This window comes from Limulus polyphemus, unplaced genomic scaffold (genome assembly GCF_000517525.1).
Source record: "Limulus polyphemus unplaced genomic scaffold, Limulus_polyphemus-2.1.2 Scaffold696, whole genome shotgun sequence".
NCBI classification, from domain to species: Eukaryota; Metazoa; Arthropoda; class Merostomata; order Xiphosura; family Limulidae; genus Limulus; species Limulus polyphemus.
Window position 1 is genome coordinate 223,620 of NW_013666306.1, and position 26,814 is coordinate 250,433.

The 26,814-nt window shown below is 34.0% G+C and overlaps 1 protein-coding gene across 1 annotated transcript in view; it reads left to right on the forward strand.

Moving 5' to 3' along the window:
- The window catches only part of LOC106460037 (transmembrane and TPR repeat-containing protein 2-like), a 293,344-nt gene that overhangs the window by 76,592 nt on the left and 189,938 nt on the right, over window positions 1-26,814 (forward strand). The window lies entirely within an intron of this gene.

Below are 26,814 nucleotides of genomic sequence, written 5' to 3' on the forward strand. Positions count from 1 at the left end.
ACAGCAGATATCAATATTTTAATATTGATCTACATGGTTAGTAAGGGTTCAGGTTAGGCCCAACATATTTCCACTCCCTTTACCCGTTTTTCAGCAAGTAGCAAGAATTAAGGCCATTATACACGGATCTAATACCGCATCCGATTTTAACGTGTGTAATTGTCATGTGACAAACAATTGAACAATAACGTACATTTCCTATTGCACTCTGCACGCTGAGTCCATAATTGTCATACGATTGGGATGCGTTAATTTTGGAATCGATTCTATCCGATTAAAAATTACAATGACATACAATTACAATGACCAATGAAGAGGCGTGGATAGTTGCAACTGATTAATATAGATATCGGTTATTTTTATCATTACCATCCTGTTACATATTGTGTTTCATCCCAGTGGCTCAGTGGTAAGTCTCAAGGCGTAGAACGCTAAAAGCAAGGTTTCGATACCCGTGGTGGGCACGGCACAGACAGCTCATTGCATAGCTGTGTGCTTAAGAACAAATAAACACATTATGTTTCTTAAGCAATTGCAATAGATTTTGGCGAATTAAAGTATATAGGCTATATTAAATACAATATTAAACATCTCAGACATAGCCAAAGTTGGTCGTCATCTTGTGCAGATGCGACCTGATTATATTTAAATATTTATCCAAACTGAATTGCTGATGTAAACACAGAACCTTTCAGCATCCAGTTTGAGATGTTGTATCAACCTGTGATACCCCCTCCCTACAGCTGTTTACGTCTAGTTAATATCGTATGCATCCATATCACCTTGTTTTGTGCTTTTAACTTCTATTCCATGAGGTAAGAAATATATTTTGTTCATTACTGATGGAGCTAACATAAGATACAACTTCAGCCATTTTGAATATTCAAATACGGTTTTAACGCATCTTTTGTGCAATGGACTTGATATACGATTTTTTTTGAATGACGGATGATAAATGAAGGATAAGATCCAGCGTGCAATGGCATTTACTCAGCAATATTTCAACAACAGTGATAGATATAAAGCTTTTATTTAGACCTGTAAATAGTTTGTTGGTTAAGAATCAAAATTAAATAATGCTTTTGGACACATCTAACGTAGAAAGTTCGAAAAATAAAACATGTATAGAAATTTGTAACACTCTGGCAAAGGTAGTTTTGTAAATATCTGTTGGGTTGAAACTTCATACTTTTATTTTCGGTTGATCTTTGAGTCGTCTGAGCAAATAAAATTCTTTTTATGGATGTGTACACTTTTTCTTTGGGCCAACTATGGTGGAAATGTTTTTCAACATAAAATAACTGTTCATCCAGAAGCAATCTACTATCCGCAAGGTCTAACAAACTACTATATATATTGGTATCTCATTCGCAGACAAGTATCTAATACCCACCATTTACAATGCCTGAAAGAACACTCTATATTGGTATCTCATTTACAAGCAGATGAACGAATATCTAACATTTGTAATGGTTGAGTGAACTGTATCTAGGTAAAAGCTACAGTCGCTACACATTTAGATCAGCAACAGCTGATAACGCCTGCATTAAAGTATAAGCTATTGTTCAAAGTAAACTGGAACTAGACATCAATGGTCCACCGCTAGATATAGAAGCCCATACTGATATTTATATGTTTTATTGTTCATTTCTACTATCAGTAATGACAAGGAAAGAAAAGTATTCGTGTTTGTAGGTTTGGTGCATATCACAAAATTCTGGGCAAATATTTTTGTATACTTAGTTTAAAAAGTCAGTAGTATCCCTTTTGTTATGATTCCATGCTAAAATAATAGCATCAATTGAAAATATTATAAGTTAGAATCAAAGTGACAGTGGCATAACAGGTTTTTCTATGTTGTTTATTCCGACTTTATTTTAAATACCGGTTTTAGTATGTTGAAATAATTTCAAACACTGCTATATTTTTCTTGCTTTTTTTCGCTGTTAACATGTTAGCAAGGCGATAGGTGGGCGTACTGATTCGCTGATTAAATAATTCATATTACCTATGCTTCATATAGTATTTCATTCGGGAAAGTACTATCGTTTTCAAGTAGTCTTTCCGAAAGTTACCACGAGCAAGTCAGGAGATTGAGTTCATTTTCATTCACATACTAAATACTATAAAACATAGATACAATAGCAACCGTTCAAGAAGTACTTGAAATGGAAGTATGTAAATAGAAAGAAAAATACTTGTACAATGAGTATCTACTAAAAAATATAATGAAAATATTTAAATGACAACCGTCATTATATTTACTTATATTCAGTTTTTTAATCATTTGACTTAAAACAATATCTTTTTTTACAGTTTCAGTCAAACATTTAATAAATATTTTTTGTTGTTTATCTTATTCTTTTCTCTTATTGTAATATAGGTATATAAATTATTTCATTTTTATCTTGCCCATAAATTACCCACTAGGTACCTTTTTATTTCATAAATGCGAGGGTGAGTTAATTCAAATGTTTTTACAGTGAATTACTTGCGTCAGGGAATGATCACGTTAAAATAAAGTTAAAAGGTTTGGACTTCAACGTTATCAAGAAACTGACTTTGACTAAGGTTTGAAGAAGGGAAAAAAGACATTTGTTTGTTTAGTCAACCGTACTCTTGTTAAAGATGTAACCTTTTCCATTGTTCGTTTAACTACTGGATCCAAATTCAACAGTTTGAAAGTAAGTCATCGATCATTTTTGAGCTATTTTTCGAGATATTGGTTTATATATGTGTCATTTAGAATACAAGAAATCGACTGTGTATTGTAAACGATATTTTACATCGCAAACTAGCAAGCAATCCATCAAGCTATAAATTATCAACACTCACACACAAAATTGATGTTGGAAGACTGTCAATAAACACCTTCCGGCAATAACTTCCGTTTTAGACCGGATGTAAACCAGGACAAGAGAAAAAAGCTCATAAACAGACGTGATTTATACAGTTTAATCTAACTAGCTGCCCTTTTTCTGGCAAGATCATAAGAAATTGCAGAGTAAGTAAAACAATACCATTATTATCACAAGAAATTGTTGAGTAAGTAAAACAATACCATTATTATCACAAGAAATTGCTGAGTACGTAAAACAATACCATTATTATCACAAGAAATTGCTGAGTACGTAAAACAATACCATTATTATCACAAGAAATTGCTGAGTACGTAAAACAATACCATTATTATCACAAGAAATTGCTGAGTAAGTAAAATAATACCATTATTATCACAAGAAATTGCTGAGTAAGTAAAATAATACCAATACCATTATTCTTATTGTGTGTTCACCTTTTATTTTCTAGTTTTACAATGTTTTGTTTGACGATAATTTTTTTTGCTTGTTTATGGTGAATTTGGTGTGTGTGTGTGTGTGTGTGTAAGTTATAAATTTAGGTCAAATAAAAATTTTCCTCAGTATGTTTGGAAACAACCTGGCGGATTATGGATCTGCAAGTCCAATGTTCGCGTGCCATTACCGAAAACATAATCGCGCTCCACATTTCGGAGCCATGAGTGCGTTATAATGACGACAGTCAAATCCCAGTATTCAATCAGACAAGAGTAGCCCAAGAGAAGATGGCAGTGAGTACTGTTGACTGGCTCTCTTCTCTTTCTAGTCTATTAGTTCAGAACTGGGGATGGCTAGCGCAAATTTAAGAAAACAAACAATCCTTAGCAAGTTTTTGATTGCGGATTCGTCAAGAGTTGAAATAGAATTATCTATATTATTTGCAAACATTAATGGTACACTTAACCTTAGAAGTATCATTGAATTCAAATATAGTTTATATCTTCATTCAAACGTATTTCTATTAGTAGTTGAACACAAAAAGTTCATAAATATTCATTTATATTGTATTGTGCGCCTGGAATGTTCAATATTAATAGCTAATCAGATTGTTCCCACTTCATAGACCCAATGACGAACATGATCGCCCTTTAAGCCGTTGATGAAAAGAGTAGCCCAAGGGTTGGCGGTAGGTGTTGCTGATGGGTAGTTCAAAATTAGAAACGGTGGCAGATAGCCTTAGAAGCTTTGTCATAAGTAAAACGAATACCAAGCTGCAAAGATTAATACAATTACTTAAAGCATAATGTATAAACGTTTTCAGTGCTACATATTGACCAGTTACGTTTTAAGATATCGTGTTGTAGTTAAGACAGTTATTATGAACTCATTTATTATTGTATATAATACACTTGTTTCTCAACTTAAGTCTAGGGTTTATGAAATAATAAACTAAGTCCAAATGACTTCATCTCAAGTATCTGATACCCAGATTTATATTATTGTGAGCATTTAAACAACGTTTCACTTTTCTTAAATTATGTCCAGAAGTTGGTGTTGATATATATTCCAATAAATCCACCGTTGAGACAAATATATAATTAGCTTAATTTACACAGTTTTTAGCAATATACGTAACATTCTTTTCACACCATCAAACGCTTAGGAACACGTTCATTACTACTTTCAAAGAAAGAGCGTATTTGGTATTTTCGACCTGAAAGACACTTTATCAGAGTTACCAACGCCCAGACGTAACTGTTCCTAATTTGGTATTTTCAACCTGAATGACACCTTATCAGAGTTACCAACGTCCAGACGTAACCGTTCCTAATTAGGTATTTTCAACCTGAATGACACCTTATCAGAGTTACCAACGTCCAGACGTAACCGTTCCTAATTAGGTATTTCCAACCTGAATGACACCTTATCAGAGTTACCAACGTTTAGACGTAACCGTCCCTAATTTGGTATTTCCAACCTGAATGACACTTTATCAGAGTTACCAACGTCCAGACGTAACCGTCCCTAATTAGGTATTTCCAACCTGAATGTCACTTTATCAGAGTTACCAACGTTTAGACGTAACCGTCCCTAATTTGGTATTTTCAACCTGAATGACACCTTATCAGAGTAACCAACGTTTAGACGTAACCGTCCCTAATTTAGAATTATTGACCAAGAGGGAAACTAGTCAGTAGCACTTGCTTACCGTACTACTGCTCTTATCCGAATAACGAAGTTTACTTTATTAAGTAATTCTAAAATATTTATGAAATGTAAAAAAGAAGTTAACTTTTCAGTTCTGAAAGTTTTTTTTTCTAGTTAATATATATATATACTTTTTTTTGCCATAAAAACCAGTTACGTGAAGTTGTATGATTATGGATAGACTTAACATTCTACACTTGTTTTGCACTTGATATAGTCTTCAGCTGCTTGAAGATGCTTTTCCAATTTCGTTTTAAATCCGAATACACATAAACTATTAGGGTCTTTGTAAAATGCACACGATCTTTTAAACGTACTCGGAATAGTCTACTTTCATATATTGAACGTTCAGTATTAATAACTAAACAGATTATTCCCACTGCATAAGCCCAGTGACGAACATGCTCCCGCCCTTTCAGCCGTTGGTAAACTTGATATTCAAGGGTTATATGCGCTAGCCGTTTATAGAGGGAAGGCAACTAAACAAAACTACCCACTTCGGCTACCCCTAATAGAATAGTGCAATTAAAATGGCGGTAATGGGATTCGAGATTGCTAGACGAGCACACAAGCCACCAGGCCATGCCAGACCCTTTGCATACTAGTGCATGTAATATATTTTAAACAGCTCTTGTTGCTCATTATAGAAATATTTCAAGAACATGAAACTTGGAATCTATTATTACATCTTAAAGATTGTTATTAAATGAATTAATGATTTTAAAACATTAGCCAAAATAAACGTTAACAATTTTGTGTAACCCCGAATAAAGTATGTGGGAATGGGGACGATATTTTATGGTTTTTATTCAACTCCGTGAATTAAGATGTTTGCAGTAATACCTAAACACAGAAGCCGTATTAAAGCATGTTCCACGTGCTGAAGTAGCTTGTGATTTTTGTTTTGGGCTTATCGCAAACTTGTGGTTTCCCTTTGCATTCAAAAATGTCACTTTGGGATTGAAGAATTAGTATTAAAATGAGTGGAAGATTTATAACTGCTCTGTAGAATGTGTACTTTTCAAGAACAAGATCTCATTAAAATGCTTTTTTTATTTTGTTACACTTCGTTTATCGTATCTATTTGCTTTATTTCATTTAAATATTCTTTTTCAATTTTTATGTGTTTCATATCATTCAAAGGACAGGAAATGCGGCTTGATGTACGAATTGTTGTCGCCTAAAAATTCAACAGGCAAAAAGTTTACTAAACCAAAAGCTTGTTGTTTTTCTCCCTTATTTCGAGACCTTGATATACCAGTACGCTGTTCGTAGTTTTGAGATGAAAGAAACTCGAGAAAGATACATACAAGCTCATTAGAGACGTCTTTGTAGGGATGAAGGTTTTTGAATTGTGTTTTGTAGAGCGTGCAAATGAGACTAGATCTGAAAAACTGGCGGAAAGTTCCTTATAACTTTATTCTCATGCACACACATCAGCTCTGAAAGCTTGAATGGCGAATCTCGTAGATCGTTAAGTATCTCAGCTGCTCTCTCCGTGCGGCGTGGGCAAAAAATACTTGATTTTATTTCGTACTGAATCGATTCTAGAAACGATACAATTTAGATGTAAATTCGAGAAGACTTTTTGAGCCCTTCTATGGGCAGCTTGGCCAATGTAATATCAAACTGTTCATGCAAAATTGGATCATATCATTCTGCAAGCATGTGTGTTTGTGGGTTTATGTATATAAAACATTTCATGATATGCTTCAAACTATAAAAAAAAGTTGTAGGCAACTCGCATCAGGATACCACAAAGTAATTATGCTTTTAAATTCTTAAATGTACTTAAATACAATAATTATCAATTTTAGCTTAATTGGGTAACGTAATTTCTTAGCCGATTTCAACTTCAAGAATTCACGTCTGAAACTGAAACATTTTTTCTTTCTTTAACTTATTATATTTTTCACATCTTACAAGAGGAAAGTTTTAATATCAGACTATCTCGAAATTTTCAGGGCTGGAAATATGTCATACTGTTCATCAGCGAGAGATGTGTTCACATTGGACTGCGAAACCTACAGAAAACATAACACTTAGTTACTTCAGGAAAGGGATTTTTTTCTTTTTTGACTTCCTCCGCGGTGCTTGGTGACATTCGATTAATTGCACATGGTAATGTCAGATCCACGTGTGTCATATTGCTTGGCTGTGGCTTTGACAGATTTGGATGAAGAAGATGGGACACGTCACAATGATTAAATACGACGTCACCCCAAAATATTGATAGTTTTTTCTTCTCCTTCTGTAGTATGCATGATTTTTAATATATATATGTGTGTTCTACAGGATACACTCGTATTTTGATACTTTAATGTTACACCAATGCTTACTTAATTTCACGAAACGTAGCAACAAAAAATAAATAAATAAAGGATATGCTAAGTTTAAAAACTGTAATTAGACTTCTACAAAGTAAGTTAATGCACTCATATTTTTCTGTTTTAATTCATTTAAATATGTTCAGTATAAACACGTATTTCACAACTGCAGTACAGTTCCTTTATTGAGTGACTGGAGTTACAAAATATACTAACGTTTACAAACAGACCGATGGATATGTATCAGGTTGTTTGTAAGTACTCCAAATATGAAAATAGACTGTTCCGGATTCATTTAAAAGAATCGTACGCATTTCACAAAGACTCGAATAACTATTGTGTTTTATGCGTATTCAGATTAAAAACAAAATTGGAAAACGCCTTCAATGCATATTAACATATGAAAAAGTAAAAGGTATTTTCAAATGCAAAACAAATTTAGAATGTTAAATCTATCTATAGTCATAAAACTTCACGTGACTGGTTTTTATGATTAAAAAATACGAGCTAGAGAGAAGACTGTCAGAGCTGCAAAGTTGGCTTCTTTTGGATATTTCATAACTATTTTAGAATCACATAATAAAGTAAACTTTGTCTCAAGTTCTCAATTTGCGCTCGACTCACAATCTACCGGTTGCAGGTTCGAATCTCGTTACTGATAATGCTCGCCCTGTCAGCTGTGGAGGCGTTATAATGTGTCGGGCCAATCCAACTATTCGATTAGAGTAACCTATAATATGACGGTGGGTGTTGTTGACTAGTTACCTTCCCCCTAGTCCATCATTTCTAAATTAGAAACGGTTAGCGCAGATAGCCCTCTAGTTTGCGCCAAATTCAACAAACGAGTTCTTACATTCTCATTACTGTTGTGTGAAAAATAAAACTATTTTATGTTGTATTAAATTAAGTCTTACGTTTCATAATTTCTAAGAAAGACAGGCTAAACATTTTAATACAATTAATAATCATATAATTTTGTAGGTACAGAATCAGTAACCTTATTTTTGTCCACTAAAAGTATTTTATAAATTTATTACGTACAATGTAAATGGTTATAGTTATTATTAGATCAGTCCTATTAGCTCTGGTTTTCTTTCACATAACCTTAATACAAACCAGACTATTCTTATGCTTGACCTTTTTCTGTCGGATTTTATCGCATAAGTTTTGCAAATCTTACACTTTAATGATAATGTATGAAGTTTATTTCACTAACATAAATTATTTTATGTCTAATAACTCTTACGATGGAAGTTTATTTCACTAACAGAAATTATTTTATGTCTAATAACTCTTACGATGGAAGTTCATTTCATATTATATTTTAGTCTTACTTGTCACACCTATAATTTTCTACGAGTATAAAAGTGATACTTCAAGTTGGCAGGTTTTACTCACATGTGACATCAGTAATAGCAACCTATAGTGACAGTGAATAACTGGTGGTAGGTAAACAACAAAAAATAACCTACGTCGGAGTGCGAGAAAAAGTGTATTTTCCTTCTAGTTTCCAAAATAGTAAATAATACGGTTGGTTTTAGCTATAGTGCAATAACTTTTCTAATTAGAGCTGAAAGGATAACAAAAAACTGATTACTCTGGGGTAATTACTTGCATTCATCATTGTATGAGTCACTGTTCCCATCCATGGTATTATATGAATAATTTTCATAGTCTATGTCTGAGGGCAAAAGTGCTGAACTGTGACATCGATACCCTGAGTGCCTAAACTAAGCTGTTACATAAGCGTAGTTCCAGCATAGGCTTTTATTTTCAATACCAGGCAGTATATAGGTTCTTTATGCTCTTGGAAATCTAGAAATAGCAGGTTTTGATATTCGTGTCGAAACTAAACTCGTACTTTTGCTGTATACTCTTGGAGGAAGACATCATAATTGCCACATGGGAAAAATGTTGACTGGGCTTTTGTCATTAATGCTCTGTGTTTCCTCCAAGTCCCTCAGGAAATCTTCACCCTCAACAACGTGATGACGAACAAAACCATGCCCCTGTTTCATCTAAATGAAGAGAGAATAATAGGCAATCCAGCAAGCTAAGGTATAGAGTATTAGTCTCGACTGAATCCAATTACCAATGCGATGATTACTATAGACATTAAAACGTTATAAGCATTTGCACGAACTTAACCACCATTTTAATACTCCTAATCAAGGTTAATGTGTATGAATTGAGAATCTTAAAAGTCATAATAAAATATTATAGTATTTCTTTATTTTACTTTTCTAAATATTTCCCGAACGTGTGAGGTGGCCAGAGGATGGTTGTTTATGCTCTGTCAGGATCACACCTTGTCTGAATATTTGAAGTCTAGTGCGACTGGAAAGTTTGTCTAATGGTCTAACCTATAATGAAAAAATATGATTTTGGTGCTGAAACGAAATGGAGACAATCATATTAATGACAAAGTGTGGGACACTTCTCTCGTGTAAGTTACGCCTGTGGATGATAGTTAAAATCAACACCGTGTTTGTGCATTATATAGATATATCTATGGAATACTTGACATGGTAAGGTGATTCAAAGCTGAAAAGACATTGTCATATAAAAAGCAACTGTTAGTGTTTAGGTTATTTCCATAAATATACGATAGAAAGATATAAATTTTAACTGAACAGTAAAATGGTCATGACATAAGAGACCCTTTTATTTTTAAAATAAAGTAACGACTGGTTGTTTTTCATGCTTAACATTGAGGAAAAATTATATGCATCGTAAATTTTGAGCTACCATGATTAATATCACAAACCGACTAGTTCAATGGCCAATATGTCTCTTCAAAGCTGGAAAAGTGATGTACTGTAAACAACGGAAACAGCCTTCAAACAAAATGAATTATATTTCTTTTTGCCTCCGCCAACTTTTTATCTTGTTATCGACGAGAGAGTAGGTACCGAGCTAAACTGACTTTTTATCGACATGTTTCCTGGGAAGAGGGAGGTTGTGTATCGTCCTAATGCAGCAGCTGACCCACAAACACGAATGCAGACATCGGCTGAGTGGGCGAATGGCTAGAGAAGCTGAGAGCGATTTCTATCTTTTGAAGCCATTTGCAGTTACCCCGAGGATACACGTGATGATGACCATGCAGAAATTGTTATTAATATATCTTAGTTGCTCTGAATAATATGTCATTTCCCTTGTATTACTGAGTAGATAAAAACATACGTGATATTATTTAGTGTGACCTGTTTGATTTGTAGAGCAATATTACTTTTCTTTCCTTTAATTTCATATAATTCTGTTTGATTCCGATCTTTGAAAACGAAAAGTCCTCTGTGAAGTCCTCTGAAAAGGAACATGCCGTAATTCCTTAAATTATACTTAATTGATTTTAAGCATTTTGCTCATTTTAATCGTAATGTGAATACATACACATTTGACAACGTTACATTTTTAATTTCTATTCGTAAGAGATTCAGGTGAATCTGCGTAGTAGACCTTTATTACATAAAGATTCTATAAGTTAACAAATGTCATATAAATATCTCTGTTTACTTCAAGAACTTCGTATTTAACATACCTACACATGATTACCTGTTTATTTTAAGTACGGTAGTACTTAATAGTAGGGATCGGCAAGGATTCAAAGTAATTCACGTGCTGAAAAACCACCCTATCGAATTCCTAAACAAAAAACCGACCATTCAAAGTATTAGTTACGATACATTAGGCGCATATATACTAATAATACGCTAAAAAGGCCTCTAACATTTCCGATATAACAACACAAACATTTCTAAAACATCAACTTTTTCGTTTACTACCTACCTACTTGATCACATCAACGGGGCTAGCGCCTAGACAGCTCAAACTATCGCTACAAGATTTCTCCAGCTTACTTGACTGGCCTGTGGGTATCCGCTTTTGATATTCCGATAAAGATCCATATATATACAGGTGTAATATAAATGGTAAATATATCGTGCATGTACTTAAATATATTTTCAACCCAACGGATGGCGCTACAAATCGATGGATAGACACGCGACAATTTCTAAAGGTAAAGTATATACTTTTATATAACATAAACAGTAAACAAACAAGAGTATTAAAAATTGTAAATTTTAAAATGAAGTATGGACCCTGCTATAAAAAGTAATGAAACAAGAAATAAAACCACAATCACTAGTTTATAAAATTTAATCCCTATTTCGACAGTGTTATACACTCATCTGCAGGCCAAAGTAAGGATTAAATTTTATAGAATTGTGATTGTGATTTTAATTCTTGTTTTATTACGTTTTATAGCAGAATCCCTACTTCATTCTAAAATTAATAAGTTTTTAATACTCTACTTTTATAACTACGTTTTACCTTCTTTCTTTTTTCCTGGTGTGTTCCTATGTTCGTCAAAATCAAGAAAGCTTATATGTAGAAGACTAAATTACCTCGTCAAATAAAAATGAAATAAAAAACATTACCAGCTCAGACAAACTAGATGTAAATGAAAGCAAACCGCAAATTATTTAGAAGAATTTACTGCAGTTTACAATTACCAAGTCAAAAAAGAGGGCCTCTAGCTCTCTCTATAGCATTTTTCCAGTCTTTTTCTTTGTCATCAAAATCTTTCAAGCATATGACTAGACATATTTCAATAAATATAATTTCATTCGCCTTACTCGTAAGAAATTGTTTCTAAAGTATATATTTGTTATATTTATCTAAGAAAATGTATTCAACATGATCTCTGAACTAGCGTATCTGTTAGGGTTAAGCTTAGCTAATTTATTAGCCCTTGATTAGAGCGGTTTGTTTTCTAGTGGGCCTGGCAGTAATACCCGATGGGCGCACTAATGTCACGACTTTTTCAAGCGCTTTGAAATCATTTCTACTTTGATATATAATGTAAGCTAAAACAAATTTCTCATCCACCACTTTTCACTAGGGAAAACAAGTAACTTTACTTCCACAACTACAGATCGTTCCGATCAAAAATTGGAAACCTTCGGCACGTGTCTGGAGGTGTTTAGAATGGCCCGATGGGAAATCACGCAGTCGGGCTCTCTGTTGACGTGTATGAGGAAAATCAAACTACTTACTTGACTCCACATCTGATTATTTCACACTTGGAATGAAGCTTGGGTTTGTTGACAAGAAATGATTGAGCTCAGAGAAAATATTAAAATCAAAGAACCCACGTGTTTAGTATTACCTCCTTTATAACATCCCAAATATCATAGGCTCCTATTAAAATAACATTTTTTCTGGAAGCTAGTTCTCTTTCGTGGTATACCACGTTTTAGGGATTGCGTTCCGAAATTATCCAGGAATGAAGACATAAGCTAAACCAGTAAGGATAGAATAAGCAATACACCTAGCTTCAACAACGCTCAGTCCGAGTCACAACCATCAAGCTCATAAGACACTGAACGGCACGTGAAAACTGTTCAAGAGATACTTCACTTCACAACCTTGAGATTAGTGCTTCAAGGTCACTTGCATTTTAGAAAGGTTCCTTATGAATTTGACACACACACACATACATACATATAAGTATGCACCTTCAGGCGATACTCTATTTTCTCCAGGTGTTGTTCAGCATCTCGGGGGCATCGATTATTCTGTGGCGACGGTCCACGATATCACGCACAGGTGTCGAATATATCTGATCTTTCACAAGAAACAATCCAACGGGGTAATGTCAGGGGAACGTGGGGGCTATTGTATGGTCCATCTCTACCAGTCCATCTGTTTGGGAATGTGTTATTCAGGAGCTCCCGGACGTCAAGACTCCAGTATGGTGGAGCAACATACAGGAGGAAAAAAACACTTTGAGTTGTTCGGGAAGGTAAATAAAACCGGAGTGTACTGTCTATAATAATTTTGAAGTTATTAATTTTTAAAATGGGTCAGATAATTTTTGGACACCCTGTATATGAAATCATTAAGATATTCGGTTAATACACGAAAAGGAACGGACTCTTCGTTTTTCATTAAACAACTGAATATGTCTATTTTTATTCTAATGATGACTGGTTCAGTTGGAAATAGTACATCCTGTACACTCGTGCGCGAGCGCGCGAATGTATGTATGTACGTTTTACTTCAAGAATTGGGTTTTAAGTTAATCCAATAAGGTAACGAACTTGGCTATATATATATATTACCCCTTTCCTCTTAATCAGTTATTATTCAACTTAAAACACGTTGCTATTAAACTCTGGACAAATAAGACATAAAACAAACACTTGTTTTCCAATGCCTTGACTGAGGTGTTTGAAACTTCCTTCGCTGAATGTAAAAAACGTATATTATAAAATGAAACTAAAAACAAATGCATCACTGTTACTTTAGCTTTCCTCCTTTTTAAGAAGAAAATGAAATATTTAGTTTATATTTCTCGCATAGTGTTAAATAATAACAGTGCTTTTACATATAAGAGATGTAAGGGAGTTAAGGGTTATAAGAATGACGGTCAAATCTCACTATTTTATTAGAGCAGCACAGTATTTGGTGGTGAGTACTGTAGACTAGCTAACTTACATCTATCAACTGAAAAGTAGTCACGGCTAGCGCGTACTGCCTCTGTTTTACCCGAATATCCAAAAACAAACGAGTTATAAATTTATAGGAAATCAAAAACAACCGTTTACGTCCGGTAAACGTAGAACAATATATAAACTAACTTATAAATGTTGTTGAAGTTAAATATATGCATTTTTTACTTGCATTATTATCAAACTAAAATATATGAGCTCATTCAATCCGAAAAGGGAAAAAATATTTTATAAGTGCTTTTAATTGAATATCGTTAGTGAGAATATGAAAGTATACCAATACTTTCACATAGTGTGTTTGTGATAAGCTGAAAATGTCTATTTCTCATAATTGTTATCTTGCCACGAAAGTTTGTAAAATTTTTGTTTCATTCTCCATAATGAAATAAAAAAGAACGATCCTGATACGCTCTCCAGTGGCACAGCGGTAAGTCTATGGACTTATAACGCTTAAAAACGGGTTTTGATACCTGTGGTGGGCATAGAAAAGATAGCCCAGCGTGTAGCTTTGTGCTTAACTACAAAGAAAAAAAAAACGAAAAACGATCCCGACAGGACAGCTTGGACAAAAATATGCCCCACCCCTCCTGTATTTCGCAGATATTTTTTTATACTATGAGAAATATTGGTTTTAGTTTTTGTGTAGATTAATGTGCTCTATATTACGTACTAAGCTGCAAAAACAACAAATTATTTACTGGCCGCTCTATGTCAACACTAATCGGGAACTGAAGGATATCGATCAGGAAGAGGCAGTTTTCATCACATACAGACATAAATATAGATATTTCTTGGTATAGTACTTGCAGTCATCCATATCTTCAATCTCAGCTGGCTTACTCCACTAGAAATATAAATAATAATAAAAAAAGATGGCGTCGTATAACATATTTTGTAAAACATATAAAAATTCGTGCGCTGTTTTATGTAACAACTATGACGAGAAATTGTGAATAGCTAGTTGTTTTTGTAACAACTGTGACGAGAAATTGTGAATAGCTAGTTGTTTTTGTAACAACTGTGACGAGAAATTGTGAATAGCTAGTTGTTTTGTAACAACTGTGACGAGAAATTGTGAATAACTAGTTGTTTTTGTAACAACTGTGACGAGAAATTGTGAATAACTAGTTGTTTTTGTAACAACTGTGACGAGAAATTGTGAATAACTATATATTTTAGTAATCATCTTCCGTGTTTACTATTCAGGGAAAGTATGGTTAGAGCTAGTCTACTGTTTTTGGCAATTCAATACCTATAATGCAATGAATGGTTTTGTCGCTACATTTCATCTTTTGACATGACATTTTTAGTCCAGCATGGTATTGTACCCATAATTATAATGATTATTATTTCTGTTCAGTTGTTGAGGTCAATGTTTGGTAACATGACATGGTCAGGTTAGATCTCTTCCTTCTCCATGATGTTTGAATGTCATTCGTTGCTGATATATAAAGCTGCTCTGTTCCAACGTGTAGTAATTAAGATCGTTTGAGAAGAAATTAACCAGTTTGATGAGAGCAGGTTTATAATGAACAAATTTAGATCGTATAGAGTTCATGAAGACATTTGTGAGGAAGACTTCGGTACTTGGATGAATTTTTACTAGGATTACATCTTCGTCATCAGTAGTAACAGACTGTTCGTCAGAAGTTGTCTGGGTGACTACACTTTGAGGGTTCTGACAATAGTCTTTGTTTTTATAAACCATAAGAGGATCAGGAGTAGTGTGGATGTTTGGATCTGGTGTCTGAGAGGACTGACTAGTTTGTGAGCATAATAAAACGGTAATGATGAATGCCGAAAGCGCCAGTGTTATAAACCAATCATATTGATATATTTCTCCAACAAGTAGAAACACACTCTTCAAAAAACTAATTTAATTTAGTTGACAAGATAAGATATTTTTGTGATATCCTAGTATCACACTTACGTGCTCGGCATGGCCAGGTGGTTAGGGTGCTCGACTCACAGTCTGTGGGTCGCGGGTTCGAATCCCCGTCACACTAAACATGCTCGCCCTTTCAGGCGTGGGGGCGTTATAATGTGACGATCAATCCCAATAGTCGTTGGTAAAAGAGTAGCCCAAGAGTTGGCGGTGGGTGGTGATGACTAGCTGCCTTCCCTCTAGTCTTACACTGCTAAATTAGGGACGGCTAGCGCAGATAGCCCTCGTGTAGCTTACGTGCGTAGGTGTGTTTAAATTTTCTGTACAGGGGAAAGTGAGACATGTCGTTTTTTAACGTTTTTAAGGAAATGTATTACTTCAAGACCAGTAGAATGTATATGATATAGTAAATGTTATTTTTTGTAACTTGAACGCCGCGTTCTTTTATATTCTCCACATTAACCTGAATGAAGCGGTTTGACTACCAACTTATAAATCTATTAACTTAACGAAGCTTAATTATCTTGGAGAGCCGGTTTCTATTCAGTGCAATACCAAAACGTATTCACTGTCCTTTAAGCTGTGAATGCGTTATAAGAGTGACAGTCAATCTCTTAGAGTGAGTGGTAGGATGCTGTTGATTCACTGCCATCTATCTGAGCTGTAGTTTAAAATCATGGACGGAAGCAGTGTTGTTATGATACAAATACAAAATTATCTTGGAAGTTTGTTGTGTGTGTGATACGATTCATATCACCAGCTATTTAAACTGTCAATATCCACTAAAAGTTCTATGTTCAATGTGGCATCTTAAGATCCTAACTTTATCTAATACTTGTTACTGTTTAGTTATACAGATTTAAAATTAATTTAGTAGAACCAGCTGGTTGTCTTTACTAATGTAAACTCTTCTGATCTTGTCGAAGCATGAAATGTTTGTTATCTAATACACATTTTCTCGACTATATTCAATTGATGTTTGAGTTACTTTTATTTTAAAATGTTCTGAACATATTTAAGCCCTAAACATTCTTTAATCGAAACTAAAATTCGGTCAAAAGAAAATCTGAACTAAAACTTGTAGTTATGGTTGATTCAGTTATACATAGTATTTAAAACAATATTGAACACGGTACAGCGCATATAGTTCACCTTAATAAAATCCTCATCGCCGAGTTTCAGGTTATGCCTGAAGAGCAACTCTTCCATTAAAGCAAAACTACATTTTCGATTTTTTGCATAATAACTCAATTTTCGTTCGAAGTTAAATATTTTCCCATTCCTATAGGTTACCATTACCACAAAAGTGAATATAACTTGCAACTCAATTTTCGTTCAAAGTTAAATATTTTCCCATTCCTATAGGTTACCATTACCACAAAAGTGAATGTAACTTGCAACTCAATTTTCGTTCAAAGTTAAATATTTTCCCCATCCCTATAGGTTACCATTACCACAAAAGTGAATGTAACTTGCAAAGTTCTCTTTCTTCTGTTTTCATCGAAACCTTACCGAATATTTCTAGCTCACTTTCAAATATTCCATAAAATATCTTAGCACGAGAAGAAATATTTGTTCGTCGCACTTGTACGTTTTTTTTTTTTTTAGGATAAGGCAGTCTGTGAGGGTTGAAATAATATCCAGAACTCAAAAAAAATATTTGTATTCTATAATCATAATAACTTAATGTGTTTTAATGTAAAAACGATGTACGTAGATTATTAGTTTAGCATATGAAAGTATTTCATGCAATGGTTGAATGAGGATTCAAATTAATCAACGATTAAACAAATCTCCGAATCTTATATATTTCGTTTAAAAAAAAACGTTTCAATTCGACTTAGAGATTCTTTATAGTTTCTGAGAAGTTGTCTTTGTCATGTGGAACTTTCCGTTTCCGTAACTAAATTTTTTGATACAGTCTATCCGTAATTTTTCTAGTTATCTGAGATTTATTTAGTATTTGGTTTTAGTATCTTTATAAGCAGTAGTTTCTTAATTAGTTTGCATCTCGCTTAGTAACAAAAACAATTAAGCTCAAGAGATCTGTTTCGGAATAAATCAGTTAAATACATTCTTCATTTACATATAACAACAACACTTCCTCTTACTGGGCACTTTGAAGACTTGCATAGAGGATAAGCCTAACATTTCTTTACAAACACCGACTTTATAGATCAATAATAATGGAAGGAACTTAAAATTTAAATGTAATGGTTTCTACAGGTGTTCTATTGCTGCCAGACGATAATATGTTAATGGCTGTAACAATCTTTTATCCTAAAAATACTGCTAGAAATAGTGATTTTTTACGTATGGTCTCAATTAATACCGTAGATAAAAAAATCAGTCTATATTTTGGCACGCATACATGAATATTGAATGTGATTATTTCTGGAAGATTTAAAACGTCTGATACTTTTAGTGTCCAACTCTACATAGCAAGCATAGCATGCAGAAGAATTGGAGCAAAACTATAGGACTAAAAGATTTGTAGATTATACAACTAATGACAGAATAGTTTCTTGCAGCATTTGCAGTAAACTTTAATATTGAATTATCCAGCAGAAATTTCTTGTCCTGGCGACCAAAATCAAGTTACACATAGATACTTATCAAGTAATTGATTTAACTACATTCCATTAGGCTTTGTTTTACTGAACTGAAAGTAACCAGGAACTATGTACGAGTGTCGTATAATTTCTTAGAAACTTCTGGCTTAGTTACATATAAATGTTCATGAACATGTGAAGTGCTAACGTAGCCAAACATATATAATATATGTGTACATTAAATGTATGCGCGCGCGCACACACACGCATATCCTATAGCTTTGTTTCACTGTTTATTAATAATCACATATTCATATATCCTTGCATCAGCATAACATAAAAGTCCAGACTGAGCGTACGTTGAATATCATATTATTTTCCTAAAATTATCGTTTTTCAATTACTTCCAATATAGTGTTTTGTTTAATTATAATGAACGTTGTATAGTGACCGAAGTTAATTCCCTGCCTGGATTTTAATTTAATTTTTTAAACGGATTTCTGAGAGGGAGATCCGCTAAGAAAGCAAGAATGCTGTGTTATGTCATCATGTCGTCCACTATCTGAAGTATATATGCACAACCGCTAGAAACCGAGTCGATCTAGAAAAAAGGAGCAGTTGAGAAGACAACCAATAAAAACAGCTGCGGAAAATGAAGTTCCCGTTTCCAAGGCTTTTACGGATATAGTTCAAAGAAATCGGTCAGGCGTGGTATACCAGATGTCATGACAAACAGTGAAAAATATTCTGTCGGTAGAACTTTTCCATTCCGTCGCCATGCGTTAAGTGATATTCGTACATCTCTCGCATCTGAAAAGAATACATGAACCGATACCTGAATTATTTATTCACTAGAGGGGTTCTCAGTTCTTCATCGAAAGCTTTCAAGTACTAAACTAATTAGTTAGCACTAATCTTGAATTCCAACGATATTCGCCCATCAGTAGCTCCAACTTTTTCCTTTCAGTAGGCATGTACAACGGAGAGTTCAATCGTTTTATTCTGTTCTTTTCTAATAAATCTTTCAAGTAAATTCAAACATTTTGTAGGGAGGTTACAGGGTACATAATGAAAATCGTCATCGAAACTATACGCAAGGAATTTTGAAATCTTTCATTAAATCAGAATCAAAGTAAAATGCCAGGCCTAATCTAGTGATTAGGGTACCCTTTGTGAACCATAAAGGTCAAAGTTCCAACCCATGATATGCCGTTGAACACGCTCATCAGTAAATCCTGCTATTTCGGTTAAGAGCCCCCTTCCCAATGGCTGAGCGGTAATTATGAAGGATTATAACGCTAAAAACCGGGTTTCGATACCCGTGATGGGTATAGCATGTCTAGCCTATTGTATAGCTTTGTGCTTAACAACAAACAAAATCGGTTAAGAGTAATCATGTAGACAAGCGGAGAATACTGACTGTGTTTTCCCCCTCTGGTCAGCAATTGTAAACCAGGGCAGACTGTGGCTGAACTTTGAGGTATCTGACTTGACAATTTATCCAATGTGTCGTATAAACTGTATTTCATGTTGAAAATACCAAGATCTATAATTTGTCAACGTAAGTTTATCGAGAATATGAAATTCTTTCCACAATAGGTTAATTAACCAATAGGTTAATATTTTGTGTGTGTGTGTGTTCTCTTCATAATAATGGTATTTCAATTCGATTTCGGAATATCTCATGGTGACAAAATAGTAACTGAACTTTCAAGCTACACAGTTAGCTATCTGTAATCTGCCCACACCGTGGATATCGAAACTAGATTTTAGTGTCCTGAGCTCTCAGACTTACCTGTGAATCACTAGAGGTGGGGGCATTCTGTGATATAAAGTATAGCTTATACTTGTCTAGAAAGAGTATGGATTTATTACATATTTGTGTGTTTTTACGATGAAGAAGTTAGAGAAAATAGTAATTTAATGATCCCAGTGGCTCAGTGGCAAGTCTAGGGGGCTTATAACACTAAAATTCGGGTTTCGATACCTGCAGTAGACAGAGCACTGACAGCCCATTGTGCATATTGGTAGGAGGGTTATTCACGATCCATGATAACAATTTGCATATTTCATTTACCTTGCCTTTGGCCATGTGCGTGGCCTTGACTGCATGGTTAAAAGGTCTGATCCATTTGTACCCCCCTGGAACTACAAACAAGAATATTGACACGGATTTAGATCTACAAGAGCGACACTAGAGCCGTATTCAAAAGCTTTTCCCACATAGCTGGAAGATGATGCAAGTATGTCGTCACATTGGACCAAGCATATATCTGTTAAGTCCTGGAGATTCATTAACTTGTTGCTGGTGGTAAAATGTATCAAAAAAGGCACGAGAGGATGGGGCCATGTCACGAAAGGTTTGGATTTTTCAAGTGACTTTTAGGTGGCACCACTATGCTCGAGGATATGACTTTTTACGGACTGGTCACTAGTAAGGTAGGCTACTTCAAAAAAAGACATCATCCAAGTCAAAATGGCGCATCTTCCACATGATGCAAGCACGGGCGGAGAATTCGTGATATAACATTTGCATCTCCCATGATGTAGAAAGAGCAATAAGTCCGAAGCACTCATTCTTCTGCCATTTCCATAAATAATCAGCATTCCCTCTGTATTCACGCTGGATACCAGCTGCTAGTCCGACGTTTCAGTGACCGTTTGATCTTCATCAGGAAAAACTACAACATTTCGACAACAGGCAATTAATTAACCGTTGAAAGTATTGTGTCCTTAGGTAGTACATAATGTGTGGAACAGTTGCATGATAATACAGTCAGTGCTTATTTTTCGACAGATTTAAAAGGAATTGAGCTACGATCGCGGAAAGATTAGTCTTAGTAAACGAAGCAATTCGAATAGGTAAATGAAAAATATAATGTAAATCGTATATAAAAATGTGGATACATGTAAATATACAGAGTAAATGGAAAAATGATTCGAATCTTCATAAAGGGTATGAAGCAAACGGACATTGCCATAACAGTAGGGTACCCCAGTGTACTGTATCCAAAATCCTGAAATGTCGTTGGACTACAGGAAACGTTGTTCCAGAAAAGTCTACTGTCAGAGACCGTATTTTGATCCGGTTAACACGTCAAGGTCGATACAAGTCTTGCAACACCTTACGACAGAAATGGCATTATACACTTTCAGTCCAATGTATCCAGAAGAACAGTGAAAAGGAGACTGACCAAACAAGGTTATGTTGTAAAAGGGGCTATCTTAAACCGATATTAACCAGAATTCACCGCCGTTACATTATTTAAAAAGAAATGTATAGATGTTATTTCAGATTGTTCTCTAAAAACCTTAACAGAATACGCTTTTTTATGTTCAATGGCTAAAGTGTTATAGATATGTTTTGTTTCCTAAATTTAGTCAAACAGAAAACATCTTCCATTTAGAAACTTAATGCAAATTATATGTTACATTAACCTGTAATTTTTAATATTTATCTCATTTTCTTGAACATGTATCGTCATTTTGTAACATTGCATACATTAATCACTGGTTTAACTTTTACTCCTGATCTTTTAGATAGATTGCTTTGATTAGAAGCCATTGATAATACTAAAATATGTAGCATTTGATAATCCATTCGGTGACACACAGATTTCTGACACACTATGGTTCTTAGAAAAAGTAAACAAATCAAACATTTTTTTTTGCTTTGCCCGAAAGTACATTGTTCTAAAGGAAGCTGATAGCTGTGATGAAGTGAGATTAACTGTGAAAACATTTCAGCAACATAAAATACACGCAATAATATGGTCTTACAAAATGCCGTTCAAATGCAGACTTTGGGATTGAATGTCGCCAGAAACAAGTTAAAGCATAAAGTATATTTGGCCCTTACACTCGTAAACTTTCATGAGATTCTATATAACTTACAGTAAGAGCAAAATCTGAATTAGCTAAAATAGCCAACAAAAACTATTATTGTTATTATTTGGCTAAACTTGGCAAAAAATGTTACAAGATAACATACTTCACACCTGCCACCAGATGGCAGCAGTACCGAAATGGAATCAAAGTGATGATAAACTATTTATTTAAATTTCCATGCTCAGTTTTTACTTGTTATAACGAACACACACTCTGTTTAATAACACGATAAGTTGTTTGCTTTAACATTTTGTATCTAAAGTACGCTTTTTTTATGAAACTACATTATCCAACTCTAGTTTTGAATAAAGGACTTTTAATATCATTAAACGAATAGGCAACAAACGTTTTCATAAACCTAGTAAGGTTTCAATACTTTTGAGTTCCGGATTACATCGAATGAATGGTTACCAACGATTTTGTATTGTTACATATTCAAACAAAAGTAGCAAAATAGAAAAGGATGCTTCTACCTACTTCAAATATTCAGTTGTTCTTGAGAGTAGGCATACAATGAATTCGATTTCGAATTGTAACAGTGAGAGATCTAATACAATTTGAAGCAAGTTCTTCGATGATTAGCGTGCGAATCCATTGTTAAATATTTTAGACAGATTACAGAGATTCGCAACAAAATTGTGTTGTGAAACCAACAGTAAGTTTGAACTCATCAAGAATTCGATCAGTTAGTAACATCTCTTATAGTAGCAATAACTAAAACATGCATGAACGTAACGCAGCACTGCGTGCTAACTCTTCATTAATGTGCATGTAATGATTGCTAATCCCTGAAGTTGTTATAGTACAATTACAGACGCCTTTTGTGAAAAGACGAGAGTTTCTGAAAAATAAAGTTTCATTCTCGTTTATGTTTGAATAATTGAGATTTCGTTCTGAAACCACTGTTGAGGTGTAGGATGAAGAAGACAAAAAGGAGGAATTCTAAGTTATTGGAAAACAATTAGACTAACTGAAGACGATTGCCCGTCCCACATTGTTGTCAGGTTCCTCTAATTGCTTTCATTAGAGACTTCAAACTTGTAAGTTCAGTTGGAACCGATTTTAAACAAGAAAACTTTCGGACAGTTTGAAGCTATGTATCATTGTTTGTATTAGCTAAAGCGAGAAAAAGAGTTTTCCGTTTTCTACAGGATTGTTGCATTAATTAATTAATAGGAGTAACATTGCGCGGAGTGATTTACTTCTTAACAATTCTAAACAGTAGTGCTTCATTTTGTACATGGAGTATTTCTTATCTTTAAACAGTCATACACTGCGATACTGATAATTTTGTTCGCGGAATGTTATTTCATCTCATAACAATGCTACATGCTAATTAATATCAGTTATTAATTACGATAAGAAAAAATATGCAAGTATAGGAGGTTAATTCTAACAATTATACTATTAAATCAATGCTTTCTGAGTTGGTTAGAATATTTTTGACTTATTACATACAAGTCGAGCTTTGACCTAATTCTTTGGAATTTTTGTAGGATTTTGTTTGTAAAGTGAACGTTATGAAGCCAAATTTAGGGCCTTGAATTTACTTTACATAAAATCACTATACTTTTATCCAATTTGTTCCTTTATAAAGACTATTATGTTTAAAACAAGTTAGCATCGTATATAATTGAGAAACTAAGAGACAAAATTAAGTATGAAAACTAGGCAAACAGTATGCAACACTGACGAAATAGCAGTTTATTTAATCAAATGCCAACATCTAAGCAGTGATCAAATTACAAGAACATAATGAAGATTAAGGAGAACGAATTAAGAAAAACTTGAACAATCCAGCAACTTTTATCTTGAACTTAATCTAATAAACCAAACATGAGAAGAAACGATTGCGAACAACTTGCAAGGAAACAGAAAAACAGCAAAAATAACACACACAATGCACACAGATAAGAAAAGAAATAGCTGAGTGAAGAAATGCTTCTCAGGAAATGGAAAATTTAAAGTTTTCTTAGACAATTTAATTTATACCGTCGTAACATTTCTTATACGTCTGAATTCTCTAATTTAGCTTATTATTTTCCACTTTTGCCTTGTATATTTTTATATAAAACTCAGTCATCTAAGTGAGTGTGTGTGACTATAATTTTTTTCCTGTTCTCGTATCGACACATAGACTTTTATGCGGCAAATTTCGGATTGCTAAGTTTAAAAGACGACACATTTGAGACTGAAGGCATTTAAACTTCAGGTTGAAACATACATGACTCTAGATTAATCGAAGAAAGGACGATGTCTGTGTGTTATATTGAAAATTCTGAAACAAATGTTGGGTGTAAATACTTAGTTTAGTTGTTTATTTTCCGTGTAACATTTAAAGAACGAAGCTGCTTTAATATATTGAACAATATATTAAAGATAACAATAACTTTTAGATTTATTAAGTTGTTGATTGACGTTTCTGCTAATTATAGTTAATTGAGCTTTTCTAGAGGATATCGTATTCAAATTAACAATTCGCACATTTTTTACGCACATGTGCATTTTTGTTTCGGGATTACTTTAAGCTGATAATATTCATACGTATTTTAAAAAGAAAAAATACCAAAAATAAAATGTTTTAGAAGTGTAAAAATTGATATGTATAAAAATTAAAGACATTGTTATCAAAAGGATTTTTTAATAAAAGCACCCCTTTTTTTCTCTCGATGGTCTGGTTAGGGCACTCGACTCGTAATTTGAGGATCGCAGACTCGAATCTCCTCACCGAACATGCTCGACCTTTCAACCTTGGGGGGTATAATGTGGTGGTCTATCACAAAGAGTAATCCAAGACGTGGCAATGGGTGGTGTTGACTAGCTGCCTTCCCTCTATTTTATCAATTCTAAATTAGGGACGGTTAGCCCTCGAGTAGCTTTGCGCGAAATTCAACAAACACACAATCTCTCAAAATGGCAAAGCGTTTTGTGTGTTCATTGAAATGTGATTTCCCGTGTAAAAACGTAATATTCAGAACATACAGTATTTTATCTTACTATACCAAGATGTTTAATTCTAACGAAATTCGCAGATCATTCTTTGGGTCCTCTTAAAATAGAGTTGATGCCACAAAATCTACGCCATTAAAGTTTACTTTGATGCATTTGACTTTTCTACGTAATAAGGCCATTTACGTACTTCATTTAGAATTATTTCATGCAAGGCAGAAATCCATACAACTTAAGTTATACATTGATTACAGTTTTGATAAATTTTGGCTGTTACGATATACCATATTGTAATGACACAATTGAGCAGAATATCGTTTTATTTTTGGTCAAAACAAAATCATTTTCTCTCTTTCCTTTGATTCAAACGTGATTTTATCTTCAGTCATGGCCTGTCTTTTCGTAGGGTCAAATATCATTTAATTCACTTCGAATGGTAGTCACACACTCACCCCAACCCCTTCGTCAAACATAAATGTAGCACGATTCTTCGAACAATCGTTCATAATATCAACATATCTAGATTCTTAAACATGTATTTTATTGTAATCTTAATATCAAAAACCTTACTTTACAACGTATTTCTTTCGTGTGTTTTTTCATTGTTATTTATAATCTGAAAAACGTGGTAACCATATTTAAACCATTGTTTACCAAAGTTAGCATACGACCTTCCAACATAATGTTTGTTTGTTTCTTGTGTTGTACATTCTGTATTTTGCTCAGACATATGTGCTTGTTGTGATGGAATAAATTAAGATAAACTTCAATAGAAACTTCAAATAAAAGTATCGGTATGAAAACTGATAACAACAGAAGGATCAGTATAAACACACTATTTTCAAAAATTTCTTGGAAAGACTTAATAATAATATGCGTTATTTGGTTGGAGGATTTTACAACAGAAATTATTTATATGTTTTAAGTAGTTCTGATAAAAAAAAAATATGGGAGTATAAGGAGAACATCGTTGGAGATGTAAATTCAGTTCTATACTGGAACCGAATAAGGATCTAGATTCAGTATATACGATCTTCTTGCCATAAATGTGAAACACAAGACACACTAACCAAATTATATATTAAAGTGAGCTTCGGATGCATCGCGGATGTACGTGTGATGGACAAGCTTGATATTACAAGTAGTTTATAGAAACAGTAAGGATGGAGTCTTATGCCTTTCCAGTGTTAAGCAGGTTCCAGGGTACTTGGAGCTAAAACTGAAATTCATCTTTAGAAAAAGAAAGCAGGGTGTAATAGCAATGTTGCGTTGGAGTGCATTGAAAATTGAAGTACCATTGTATATGTTTATACGAAAATCTTTCGTGAGAAAACGTCGAAATGGAATTTGTTTTAGTTAGTAAGTTTGTTTGTTTATTGTGAATTTCGTGCAAAGCTACACGAATGATATCTGCGCTAGTCATCCTTAATTTAACAGTGATAGACTAGAGGGAAGGTAGTTTAGTCAACACCACCAATTTTTGGGCTATCCTTTTAACAACGAATAGTGGGATTGACCATCACTTTATAACACTCACACGATCCCGCGACCCACAGTTACGAGTCGAGCACCCTAACCACTAAGCCATGCCAGGCCTTTTGTTTGAATAAGACGGTGAAAAAATGCGATTTTGTTTTGATATACACAGCGTGGTCACAAGTAAATAGACACCACCTTTTCAGAAAAAAA